The following is a 13,894-nucleotide window of genomic DNA, read 5'->3' on the forward strand; positions in this document are numbered from 1 at the left end:
AGCTCAGCTTCCAGAGTGCGCAGAGCCCCGTGACAATCCCTTAAGTGTAACCCGAAGGAAGGAAAATAGATCACGTTTCAGTTTGATTTGATAGCTTCACTTCTCTTACTTTCCACGTGTTTAATTTATCTCTACATTCAGAATTCCTCATGCAAATTATCACTGACTCTGTTTAACTCTGCTTAACTAATTGGTGCTTGTATATGCAAGATTAGCGATCAACGATATTAATATTATTGACCCCTGTTTGCCTCTCGGTGCTATCTGTTTTTCCCAGGTGGTTGCAATTACAGCATAATTAATTATCAAATAGCTATGTTCCTTTTATTCTGAACACTGTAACAATTATGCACAAAGATCGGCACAAAATCCTGAATACATAATTCATTGTTTTGTGCTTTCCCCATAGAATCCATGGGAGATCTGCTAGAAAACAGACACAAGTAGTTGATACATAATGTATTTAAAGACCTATAAAAGTTTCATCCTTGTGAGTCCACGGGGAGTAGGATGGTTTGAATTTAACTTTTAATTGTATAGCTGAGAAATGAAATACAGATCAAGGGATGGTTACTGTAACTGGCACCAGCCCAAAATAAATGCCGGGCCCAGCTGTCCGTATCCGTGAATACATGAATAACTGTATGCTCTTGGGCTGTTTAATTGGATTCTGTGGGACTGTGAATTTGAGTAAACTTATTCATGCATGAGCATTTTTTCAGGACCGGGCTGATGCAGGCGCTGTCAGTGCTGAGCAGAGACAGTTTCCTGGCACGTGCAGACGAGGCCCTGCGCTCGGTGTTGGCGGGGTTGGCTCTGCTCTCCCCCAGGCAGTGCTCAGCAATCCCCCAGCAGCACAGGAACGTGAGGTCTGCCGGCGTTGGGCACGAGTTGGGCTCATGGGAGGGAGAGAGGAATCTTTTTGGTGGTGAAGATGGGCAGGAAAGGAGAGAGGTTAAGTGCTGTGAGTTCAGAAGGGCGGCTCCTCATCACCCTATGGGCCCTTACGGATGTGTGTGTGAGCATTCCAGAGATGGAAGCTAGCTAACCAGTTCCCTGCGGGGTTCTCCATCTCACCAGTGGTGGAGCAGCACTGGCACACCCTGGGCTGCAGAACGCCTCGAGGTTCCTGCCTTTGGCTGGGGTAACTGGGGTCACTTGCTCTACTCTGGGTGTCCAAAGTTTCCTGATGGTAAGGTGGGGATGCAACCTAAATGTTCTTTTTACAACGTGCTCTGAGATGCTTTTATTGCAGTGACAGACATAGATCTGACTGCACCAATGGGTGAAAACTTGTAAAGCACCGTTTCCTTTGAGTTTCAATTACAAAAGAGGAGAAAAAAAAGAAGAATCTGTTTATGAGCTTTAAATCATTCTCTTTCCCCACCTCTCCCTACATTAGTTTAAAAAAATCCGAACCTCAGCGATTCCACGACTCAGGAGGCAGTTCACCGGGCTGCAGTGAGCAGCACTACTGCTTTCTGAAGGCTTAAACGTGCAGGAGGCTGCGCTACCCCCCGCAGAACGGGCAGTACGGCCGAGTGCTGCCGCGTATGCCGGGCTGGGCCGGCTGCACACCCCACAATGCGATCCCCCATCCCCATCCCAGCCCCGTCCCAGCCCCATCCCAGCCCCATCCCATCCCCCTCCCAGCCCCATCACAGTCCCAGTCCCGCCCGCACGGACCGTGCGCGCCCCACGCCGCCCCCGACGCCAGTGCTGCGGCGCCACCTGGCGGCAGGAGGGGGCGCAGCGCAGGGCGGGGCGGGGGCTTCTACACAGCCCAGACTTAGCCTGGTGTTTCAGTATTTGGTTGGTTGGTTCCTTGCTTTCTGTCCTCACTCTAGGCTTGTTCTACGTAACTGGTTTTGTAATATCTGTAGCGCCCGTCCACATCCATTTCTACCTGTGCATAACTCCGTTCTTTGTTGGCTGTTCTGTAGGGCTCCACGAGTTCCCACTCTCACAATGTTCATAACAGCTAAGAGTCGGTATGCAAAAGATGAAAGTGCCTTAATTACTCGTTTTAATAGTTTTCCGAGAGATTTTCCCAAGAGTGGTCCTGCTGAGCTCAGCTTTCCATGGCAGGTTTGACTGGTTTGGGATGGAAAGCAGCTGTTAACATGAGAAGGTGGAGGGGGAAGGAAAAGAAAAGAAAACACCCCAAACTGTGGCACTGACAGACTGGAATACAATGAGCTGAGCTCCTCCTGGCTGGAAAGTCCTGAAATCCTGAGGGCTGTGGGAGAGGTTTGGAATGATGTTGCAAGAATGTTGAAATATATATGTTCCATCTTGCCTTTAAGTTTTAATTGGCATGGATGAATGAACCAAATGTTATTGGTAGAAACACATCAGAGTCCTGCATGTAATTCTTCTCTTGCTACGGTACTTCTTGTATGTTGGCTAGCATAGACACTCCTTGAATATCTGCTGGGCAGTTCTAAAACATCTCCACTGATATGTGCTGGATGCCTGATGTGAATCTGGTCAGAGGATTTCAAGGTTTCATTAAGTTATTGCTATTCTTCTCAGCCTATACAGCTGAGCGTGTGTGAACCATAAAGTCCAGCTTTCTAATATCCATAAACATGTCCTGAGGCACAGAAGACAATTCCACGTCCATAAATTGTACACATGTCATTAATGATCATCAGTTTCCTCTTGGTCAGCACCTGAATTGGGTGGAGCATCTGGCCGGTCTGTCTGCAGCTCCTCATTCTGGGTATCCAAAACATCAGTGCACGAAGGCAGAGCTTCTCCCTGTAAGTCAAGAGGGTTTGCAATCTGGCTGTCACATAAAAATAACTCCAGAATAACATCTGGCAGTGCCGCACCTCTCTGCTCTCTCAGTTGTCTCATGTGTGAATTGCTCATTTGCAGAATTAAGGTTAGTCATTCCTAGCTTGTGCCAAGGCTCTGGATTATGTCAGGTTTCTGCCACCAGTTATTCAGTGGGGTTTGCATGAAAGGACGTGGTGCTCTCTGCCCTCGCTTACGTTCATTTCTGCTTCTCACTCAGAGCTTCCCTCAGCCCTATTGCAATTCTGAGGATTCCTCTCTTCATTGAGGGAAGGCTGCTTCCTTTGGCAGCTGTTGAGGTGCATGCACTCTGACCGTCACTCAAGAGCAAGTCACAACCAAAATTCTGCCCCTATCTCTTCAAATGGGTTAGGTAGTTCATGAAAGCATTAACAGAGCCATTCCTTATAAGTTATGATTAATTGAGTATACATAATTAATTGTTGTTCACGTTTGGAGCTCAGCATGCTGCTTAGGAACACTTCTTCCATGTGGTACTCTTCCATTTTTCAGAAAGAACTGAAGGATGTTTATAGAGGAGAAGGAAGTGGTGGGATGTTAATTGTGGCACAAGCTGGAACAGCTCCTGTGATCTGTGATTTCTAGACTGGGTTTTGTCTGGTGATTCTCAAGGGATAATGTTATCCAGTTCTTACTGCACTGTATGTTGTAGGGCAGGCCGAGGATATTCTATTTTGGGGTAAGAAATTAAGTTCTAGGCTTTTTATCTTATTATTGAACCAGGCAGAAAATGAGAGCTTTAAAAATCAATGTTATTTCTCTGTTTCGTGCACATAGTGACAGTGGGGATGAAAGAATTGTAGAGAGCATAGAAGAAAAATAATGAATGTAATACACTGCATGAGGGTAGATCAGAATAGGTATTTATTCCATGTGTAAGTCCATGGTGCTAAGTAAAAGGGCTGTAACTACATGTGCAGATACAAGTGGAAGTTTGCTTTCACCCTTGGAAGTGCTCATTCTCGGGCCTTGACATTTCTTGGCAGGTCTCAGGGCCCTCCCACAGGATTGTCTCCCATGGGGTCACCGGGACTTGAGCAATCAAAGGCAAAGCAGAGCCTGGCAGGGACACAGCTGCTGAAATCCATGTGTCAATTGTGAAGAGCGAGAGCAAAAAAATGGTTTGGTTTGGTTGTAGAAAACCCCGACCAGAGCAAGTGATTGCATTTTGGAATTGGGAATTTACTGAGAATGATCCACCCACTTTCAGGAAGCTTGCTTTCCCAGGCTTTAATCCCCTTGATTTTTGGGAAGCTTTTGTGACATAAAGCCTCGTTCCTCATGCTGAGTAAAGTGATGCCAACTTCCTGCTTTCAGTGGGACGTCTCAACTTCCATCTGTGTAACTGTCAGCAGAATTCTACCCTAAGTTCTAGAAAACTCGATTGCATTTCTTGTATTTATTTGTTTTAGCATATTGCATTTCAGATACTTCTGGTTTGAACATCCTCCTGGTTTTTGGTTAAATTACTTGGTCAGTGTGCAAATCAGCACTTGTGGTGATACAAGAATTCAGAAGAAATGCTAAATGTACAGTCAAGTAAGAGTCAGTGTCCCAGTCCTGTATTTGTTTCTGGATGGTCACACTGAGCCTCTGGGATGGGTCAGTATGGGAACTTGGAAGCTGCAGGCTGTGAAGGCAGCAGCACGGCTGCCAGGTCTCTCATTAGCCCATGGGAATTACGGGTGACGTGACTTGTGTTGAGTATTTGGAGCTGCTGCTAGGTCTTGGAAGCTTTTGGCACCTTTACGCCTCATTACTATCTACTTTTGATGGATATTTGTGCCAAAAATAACCTGCTGGAGGAGTGATCTCCAGATGCACATTTCAGATGCGGAAGGAGGAGGCACTGCGCAGTCAGCACTGCTGTGTTGGGTGAAAGGCCGTGTGGGGCTGGCTGCTGTGGGCAGGATGATGCTGCAGACAGAGCTAAAGCTAGTGGGGCTGGGAGGGAAGGGTTTGTATTTGAAACAGCCTTGGAGAATGCTGGAAGGCAGCCGGGATGGGTGGAGAAAAGCCCTGCAGACTGGGATTACTGCAGAAGCCTGAGTGAGCTGGGCAGCCGCTTCCCGCTGAAGCTCAGTTTCCTTTGGGTCTGCCACGCACAAGGCACTGCCCTGCACTGGTGTGTCAGGGCCTGCACATCATTTCTGTGCTAATTAGCCAAACAGCTGTTAGCAGGTCTGTGCCGTGCAGACGTAGCATGTGATCCGTGGTTTCTGAGTGTGCAGGGGACACAAGTACTTGCTGAGACACAGAGTAGGATGGCTGCTTTTACCTCCTTTGCAATTCCCTGGACTCACTGAGTTGAAGTTCCACCCGATGAAGTAAAAGCTGGAGATTATTTTCTGCTTAATATGTGCTTTTCAACTGAGAATACTGGTAAAGTCTACATTTAAAAATACCCATAATAATAATTAAAGAACAATGTTGAGGTTAAGAGCGTAGCTTATTCACAACATGGACATTCATGGCCATGCTTCATTTCCTCTAGACATTATTGCAGCACATTGCTGAGTGCTGTGCTGCTTTCCCCTCCCACTTAGCTCACTGCACTGCCCCCGGGTTCTGCAGGTAGGGCTGTAAGGAGAATACATGGCCTCATCACAATCTGCCAGCCTCAATAGATTGATTCCCATTTCAAACACACATTGATTTCTTTTTTTTTGTGGAGCTCATATAGTAACAGCCTTCTGCTCCGTTTTGTACCCTTGACTGATCAATGTTAGTCTTCAGCTGGAAGCCTGGACATAGCTCGGATATGAACTTCAGCTTTATGTTCATTTACAGCTTACAAGGCTGAGGGCTTTCGGCCTGCAATAGGACAGTGACTTATTAGCAGCTGAAAAAGGAGGTTTGTCACAAAAATATGTAGGAGCCTGAGCAGTCACTGGGCCAGGTGGGGCTGTAGTGCTGTCAGCCACATCTCGTGCTGTGCTGCTCTGTAGCTGTGCTGGCTTTGTAAGCAACACCACATCAGGACAGCACTGATTTGTTCTGCTGTCGTGGCATCACATGTAGCAAAGCAGAACAAGAAGTCATAACTGAATTGTGGTGCACCACACACTTATGTACTTCTTCTAATGCTTCATCAGCCCCTTGGTCTACAAATACTTTACTTGCAAAGGTAGACTATTGCTCCTCTGTATGTAATGCGCTAAAGTTATTTGAAGGCAAATAAAATGCATGCCAGACCTCATCATCTTTTTATTGGCGTTTATCTCTGTTATATAGAATTCAGTAACTTCATGTAAATGAACTAATCTCAAAAATTTTTATGATTAAAAAGCATATACAGATAGCTGTATATCCAAAAAACAAAACAAAGCTCATCCTTCAACTTCTTATCATCCCGGGTTATGGTTTCTAGTGCTGGCTGTAGTATTCTGACAATGATTAAGACAGCATAGAGTCTACATATCTTCTTTATATACATGAGACATATCAAAATAATACAGAATTGTCTGTATTTTCTCTGGGAAGAGAGAGGGAGCAGGAAGTCAGCCCAGGCACACAACTCTTCCCTGAGCTTGTGTTCTGCCTTTACTGCTGATGCTTTTTCTTCCAGAGAGAGGATATACTACAGTGCTTCATATTCCTTTGTGCTGGTGCTGGCTCTCAGGGGAAATTTGGTCTTTTTAGTATGCTGTTGCAACACTGTCTGAAAAAGTGTCATGGTTTGGATAATAATTTTTCAAACTAATTTAATACACTGATTTCCTTGGGATGAAAATCAAGCTCTGTTCCATTCAAGATGCATCTAAAGGGCAACTTGTTTGAGTTAAGTTTACTGAAACAGAAGTGACAGAATATCAATTTGTTTTCTAACTTCATGTCATATTTGAGAATCAAATAAGCAATTACATGAGGCTAAATTGGATTTATTTCAGTATCAGACTCGAAGTCCACTTGTTTTATTGTGATTTATTTGAGATAAAATAGCCCTTCACTTTACAATAAACTTGCTCAAATGCTATATTTCTTCTTTGTCTTCTTAAGAGCTTTCGGTTTCTCAGACTTATGTTGAAACATTACTGATAAATCATCAGTATTCACTTTATTTAACAACAAGGGCCTTCCGGTGTTGAAGTGACAAATATTCCCAAACTTCCCTTTCTTTGCCACAGAGTGACTTTTGAACTGCTACCGATGTATTTGTGTTAACCTCTTCCATTGTTTTCATTTATCCAAAGCCCAAATTCAAATGTAAAAACATAACCTCACACATTTGCTATTTGCTAAGCTATTTGCTTAGCTCATATGAGCAGCCATGTGTAAACAGAGGCCAAAATGATATGTCCCCATAAGTGTTTGAATTTAGCATTTGTTATAGAAAATATGTCCTCCTTGGATACTTCCCAGACTTTCCCAGATGTTCAGATGCCTTTGCATAATGCAAATTGCCCCACTTACAGGGAGCAGATTTCAGCAGCCTACTTCTTTGCTCCTCAAAAAGCTCTCACTGCAGTTGGGTTTGTTACACAACTGTTTCTGCTCTGTAATGCTACATAAGCATCCTGGGCATATCAAAGGGTTACTGACAATAAATGCCAGTACTTCATGTCTAGGCCTTCTGCCTACCTGTGTTGGTAACTGCTGCATCCATCCCCTTCCTTTATCCACAATGCAGTTTGTAATATGGGTCAGATCTGCCTCTTTCAGTTCCATATGTTTTCTGAGTCTGAATTAGTTCCCACAGTAGAGAGGCAAAGATCATTTGGCTGTTGTCTTGGTTCATCCTTTATACAGAATTATTTTGGAAAATAGTCTGTTACAAATTACTTCTGGTTGAAAAAGCACATTCTTTATCTGCGATTGTAATGCCACCCTAGGCCAAACAGGGTTTTGGTGCAACACACAAAGCTCTTTGCCAAAGCCCTCAGCCACTGCCATTCAAATCAAACTCCTGCATTTAGCATAAACATTAAAGAAACTCCAAACATGACAATTGAGGTTTTACCAGCCTGAAAATTATAGCCCAACCACGATAATTGAAGTTCTGACAGCAATGAAGCTGAAATTTGGCTGCCAAAAGCTGTAGTCAGTTGTTTGCTTTAATGGCTGCGATCCCCAGGAATTGCAGAGGGAAGCACTGACAGCGAGGTGTCTGCGGGCAGAAGTGCAGCTGGCAGCCAAAGCCACGTCCTCAGTCAGCCCAGGCCAAGCTGGGTTCCTGACTACACCAAGGAGGTGCCTACAAGGCACTGATGGGTAGTGCAGCCCCATACACAGCCACTGCCACTTTCATCCAACAAACACTCTTTGCAGACGTTTGTTAGGCCATGATTTGGACATTCTTATTGCAATCATTCCTTTATACCCTTTCAGTAAAATCCTACCATTTGTAAATACAGAACTGCTGGGAACGTGTATTTCTAGCATCCTAGAATGTGCAGAAGGGAAACACGGAGTTCATCTGTGTTTGGAATTGGCCAGGGCTCTCCTCCCTTCCTTTCACCCAAGTGCATGTTTGTAAGATCACAGAATATTAGGTAGGAAGGAATCCTGGAGTTTTGTTCTGCCCTCCGGGAAAACTAGCAGTGCTTCTGCCATTCCTGGCAGATTATTTGTCTAACCTGAATGTGTGGAGACTTCACAGCCTCCCCAGACAATCTTACTGATTTTTTGAACACTTTTTTTCATGTCTTTTAAAATCTCAGTTCTTGCAGTTTTCTTTTCCTGCCTTCATTTGGGCTCAGAGAACAATTTATTGACTTCCTCTTTATGACAGTCTTGTATTATATTTGAAGGCCATTAGCCTTAATATTTACTAATATTTCGTCCAAGGTGTATAATGTACATTTTCATTTATGACTTTTTGGCATTCTGGGACATGCACTCAGGCTGTGTCACGTCACCCTGTCCAGCATTAAGGACCAAGGTAAAGAGTTTGCCCACTGGCTTTTCACAGGAGGCAGTATAAATCTACATCAGCTCAGAACAGGCCAAGGATAAAGTTTTTATAGTTCTACCCTCCTGGGTGCCTCATTGCTTCAGTCAGGAAGTAATTTGCTTTGCTTGATATGCTGTTAGCACATCACTTCCCAGATGCAGGGGCTGAGTTATTGTTGCTGCTGTGCCAGTAGCAGCGGAAAGGTTTAAAACCAATCTTTTGCCCTGATCTGGTGATGTTGGGGGAGAGAGAGAAAGTGCATTTAATCAGGCCTTCAAGACAGCTCTTTGGTATGCTGGCACATGCAGTAATTTATTCAGAGGGTGGGACAACCGTACACAGCAAACAAGAGAGTTGACTTTAGCTTTACCTGTATTATCACTTTCCTTGCAGAGATCTAATGTTGTTTAGCAAATGGAAGTTTTCTTGTTTTCCATGTTTTTTGGATGAAGCTATGAGTATGCCTCCTGACACAGGGCTAGGTCTGAGGCATAGGTGAGGTCTCTGCCTACAGAAGGTCTTGGGTTCACCGTGCCTGCAGTTGCCTTCAATAGCTGGAGCAGCTCACCCGGCTATGTTGTTTCATCACCGAAGTGTCTCCCCTGCCTGGTGCTGACCTAGCCATCCCACCCTTCTTTTTTGATTTCTCACCTCTTTCCTATCTTCAGAAATATTGCAGAATTCAATCAGCTGAACTATTAATCTGTTTTGAAAGAGATATCATCTTGAGATGTCCACGGCTATTTTGTCAACTTGAAATGTTTTCAAAACACATAAATGTACACTAAGGACAAATGTTATGCAATTGTCTTTTCTAATTATTTATGGCACTTCCATGATATCACATGTCAGTTTAGATTTTCACTGCTGTTGAAAGCACTACAGCTGAAATTATTTGACAGTAGGTTCTGATTCTGATGTGTGGTTACAATGGTGTAAGCAACATCTTGTAGTGGTAAAGAAGGCCAGCTGAGCAGACCGCTCTGAAAGATCAGCGTGGTAGGAGGTGGGACGTTTCCTGAGACTCAAGAAAGGGTACAGAGCTTTTTTCTCCAATGGTTTTGATAGCTGCCATAATATTGGGGTTTTGCTGTGAGGTCAAAGTTACTGTTCCGGGTCGATGATGTTTCAGATTGCTGTTTGGTTCCTCATTCAGATTGCTGTTGGGCACACAGCAGCTGAGCTGAATGGTTCCTGCCATTCAGGATACTGGTTTTCATGTCTCTGTGGTAAGATATAACTGTTTTTAGCTCCTTTGCACAATTACTTAGAAGCCCGGGGAGGAGCTGCTCTTTTCACTCCTTCGTACTTCCTTCCTGATCCAGCTGTATCAGAGGGCAAAGTCACTGTTCCTCAAATGCTCTTTGCTATCACTGCAATGGAGGGCAGCTTGTGAAAGTGCTGCCAAACAGACACCTGACAGCCAACTGAGTAACTTTAAATAGTTATTAAATGGATCATCTGAGCTATCACAGACAGATTTGCCTGAAGAACAGTAGGAGTATTCCTGCAGATGTGTTCAGTGGACTCTCTCCATCAGGAGGTAGTGACAGGTGGCTGGTGCTGATGGTCCCTCCCACAAAGTCAGCTGGATGGGGACATGATGGGCATCCCCAGCGCAGTCCATGGGCCAGCTGAAGTACATTAACTTACCCTATGTGTGCTCTTAACCTATGGTAAAGTCAGTGATTTCATCTCAGGCAGTGATAGGAAGTAAACATACCAGATTATATAAAGGCACTTTAAATTTCCAACATGAGTCTCCATCTATTGTTTATAAGGAGGTGACTTTGCTACTTGAACAAATACACTGAATCTGAAAATTAGAAGAGGGAGAAAGATGGAAAGAAGCACTTAAAACTGTTGCTCTGATTACACTATTCACAGCAAAAATGAATTAAGGACCTGGTCCTAAGCTGGTGCTTGTGTCCGTGATTCATTCCAAACATAAGATCCATATGAGGTGTAGCTTCATCATAATTAATTTTTAGCAAAATATTTTGTTTATAAGGACATGCAAGCCTAAAAGATTCTATCATAATCCAAGCTAACAACGATGAAGAAAATGTGCAGGAAGAATGTCCAGTGTAATATAAATGCAGTCTTACACCTTTCACATGTTTGATCTGCAAGGATCCACTGAATCTTGTCCTTTTATCTTTGGAACACTTTATCTGCATTGCAGACCTCATGTGGTAGGATGGCTCATTTTGTCACCGCCAAATCAGGCAGTGCTCAGGCTGCTTAAGAAGTGCAGTGATTACAGTCAGTTGGGTGGCACCTCGAACACTTGGTACTGTACCATGTGAAACTGAGAAATAGCCTATGGTCATTTAGCAGGTTATTTTCCCATTTTAAGCAGCAAAATTAAAGGCTAACAAATGCCTGTATTTTCACTCCATCTACCAAATTAACATTTTCTTAAGCAACAAAGGAACTTAAATTGGTTAAGTGCATTCAACATCCCTTGAAATTCAGTGGCATTTGGATCCACTTGTGCACCTTTAAATACTTTGGCCTTAATTAGGAATACACTTCACAATACTATTTAATCAACCACTGAGTCTCCATCTCACCTTTTTTCCTTTCTTTCTTTCTTTTTTTTTCTTTTTCTTTTTTTTTTTTGCAATCTCTTATTCTGTGTGTGAAACAAATTGAACCAATATCAATAGAGCTGCTAATCCATTAATCTAGCTAGCTTTTGTTTTATGAACATGAGCCTGGCTTTCAAGCAGTTCCTTCGTCACATTTTGCCTAAGGTTCTAATATTTGTACTTAAAGTCTTTGATGGATTAATGAATAAAGCCAAGCCTGTTGTGTTATGCCTCTGAATCTATGTATGTTACAACTTTCCTTTGTGGCAAAGACAGTTCATAGTGTTTAGAGGCACAGAGAGCAGTGAAATTGTTTTATGTGTACTCAGCTATCATCTGTGCTGATACTAGCAAATCTGCTAATGTACAGTAAGTAGAGGATGCTAAGCAAGCCATGGAGGACGTAAGAAAAATAAGTTGGATGTGAAACCCAGAAATTCTGAAGGCTGAAGGCTCAGAGCTTACCACAGTCATGCTTTTAGAGGAATGCTCACAAGCCAAAACACTATGAATAGACAGGAGTCTTCTGCAAGGGCTCAGGCTTAGAAGCTCTTCATCAATATGACGTTAAGAGCTGACGCCCTTAGAGTCAGATGTAATGGTAGGCATGGTACAAGCCCTTGGTTTCTTGGTGTAAGTCAGGAGCAAATGCAATGAAGTCCACAGATGCACACTGTGGTAAAAGCAAAGTTGGGCATCATCTCTACATGCTGAGAGATTTATTTGCTCTTCAGGATTTACAGCCATCTCTGACAATTGCTTCTTGCAGCCACAAAACCAAGTATATCCTACAATGAAGCACAGCAATAACAAGATTTGAATGTCATTAGGAGCTGCTCCTACACATCTTGTATTAAAGCAGCTAAGTGTTTAACCCGTGAATAGAGCTCCTATTATCTTTGCTTTTCTCAGTATAGATCACTTAACCACTCCGCAAAAAATCCCATGAGAGACCACAACAGCAGGGAACAAAGTAAAGAGAAAAGGATTGTATCTGCTAGAGCTTCTTAAACACGTTTTTCACATGAGCACAGAGCCAACGTGAATATTATTCCTAATATAGGTTAACCTAAGGCAGATTTCTGCAGGGCATGAGGTTAGAAGAGAATTTGGTCAGGTAGTTTTTGTCAGTGAAAAGCTCTGCCAATTACGTGCAGCACAAAGGAGAGACTAATGCATGAAATGCATAATAACACGGCCTCTTTCATAACATGAAGCTTAAAAAATGTTAGATCCCATTTGCATTTTCCATCTGTGCTCAGGTAAATCCAAGACAGAGATGATAATCTGCTGAAGTGGAGTTTATCTAGCAGAATGAGCTATCAAAATAGTGGGTTCATTTTCAGGCAAGAATGTGGCCCCTGAGATGTTTCAATGCTGCGTGTAGTTAGAGCACAGTCTTATCAACAGCTGTGGAAATCTGGTGGGCTGGGGGTAGAAAGGTAAAGGCAGTGTGAGATCTACTTGTCTGAAAAGGAATTGAGCAAATTACCTTACTCACTGAAATACCTTAAATAAATAATAACTGATGATTAACAAACAGATAGCACACTTTTTCTGCTTACATTTTAATGCTTGAAAAATGATGTCAGGTTGGCAGCACGTCAAACAAATATCTCTGTTCAGTCATACAAAAGTTCTGTACTAAAAACAGTGAAAAAGTCCGGTTTCTCCTCAGCCCTTACCCAGAGACTGGAAGGGGTGACTCGGATGGGCTCCTTTCAAAGGCTCCGCTGCGCCTTCGGCATTCCTTCCCTGATTGCAAACGGTGATTGTGATGCTGGAGGCCGTGTGCACGGTGAGGTGAGGGAATTAAGGCGAGGAAATGCAATCAACCTGCGCTACCAGGCAACTGTAATCTGCTCTTCACGAGTGTATTTGTAACAATGTTTTAGCAATAGTTGTACAAATTAAATGTAGGGCTGTATATTCAAACAAACAGGCTTGCAAATTCATGCATAAAACCTGTGCTGAGAACTGGCCGTGGCTTGCTTCCCAGCAAACCAACATGACTGTGCTGTGTACCTCCCTGCACTGCCATCAGAGCACCTGCAGTGCTCTCTGTGGGATCTGGTGATGGACTGAATGAGCTCAGACCTGGCACTGCCACAGACCTGGGATACAGAAAAACCCCGTGTGGAGTGTGAAGGTGTTTCCTGGTAGCCAGATGAATTACTAAAGGTCATCTCCAAAGCAAGGGTGGAGCAGGCCATTGCTAAGCAAAGAGAAGCAGGGATGCTGACCTCCCTCTGGTTTGATCTTCTATGGATTTCTTTGGTAGGTCTGCCCTGGAGGAGGGAGGCATCTGTCAGATATGCTGCATAAGTTCCTGTTGAGCTGGGCAGTCCTAGTTCAGACAGACCAAAGTTCATCTGGAGATGATGTTGTGTCACATATGAATTTGCAGGAAGAAAAATTCTCACACTTGTTAGTGAACAGCAACCTAGAAAACATGTCTGAATTTGCATGTGGAAGAAGAACTTCAAAAACGTATACAATTATTTTACAAATACCTGAAAAAAAGCCTAAGAAATGACTGTTGATCAGTGGTTGCATTCTGTTTGAAGCCAAGTTCATTGTCTGA

This window comes from Gallus gallus, chromosome 14 (genome assembly GCF_016699485.2).
Source record: "Gallus gallus isolate bGalGal1 chromosome 14, bGalGal1.mat.broiler.GRCg7b, whole genome shotgun sequence".
NCBI lineage: Eukaryota > Metazoa > Chordata > Aves > Galliformes > Phasianidae > Gallus > Gallus gallus.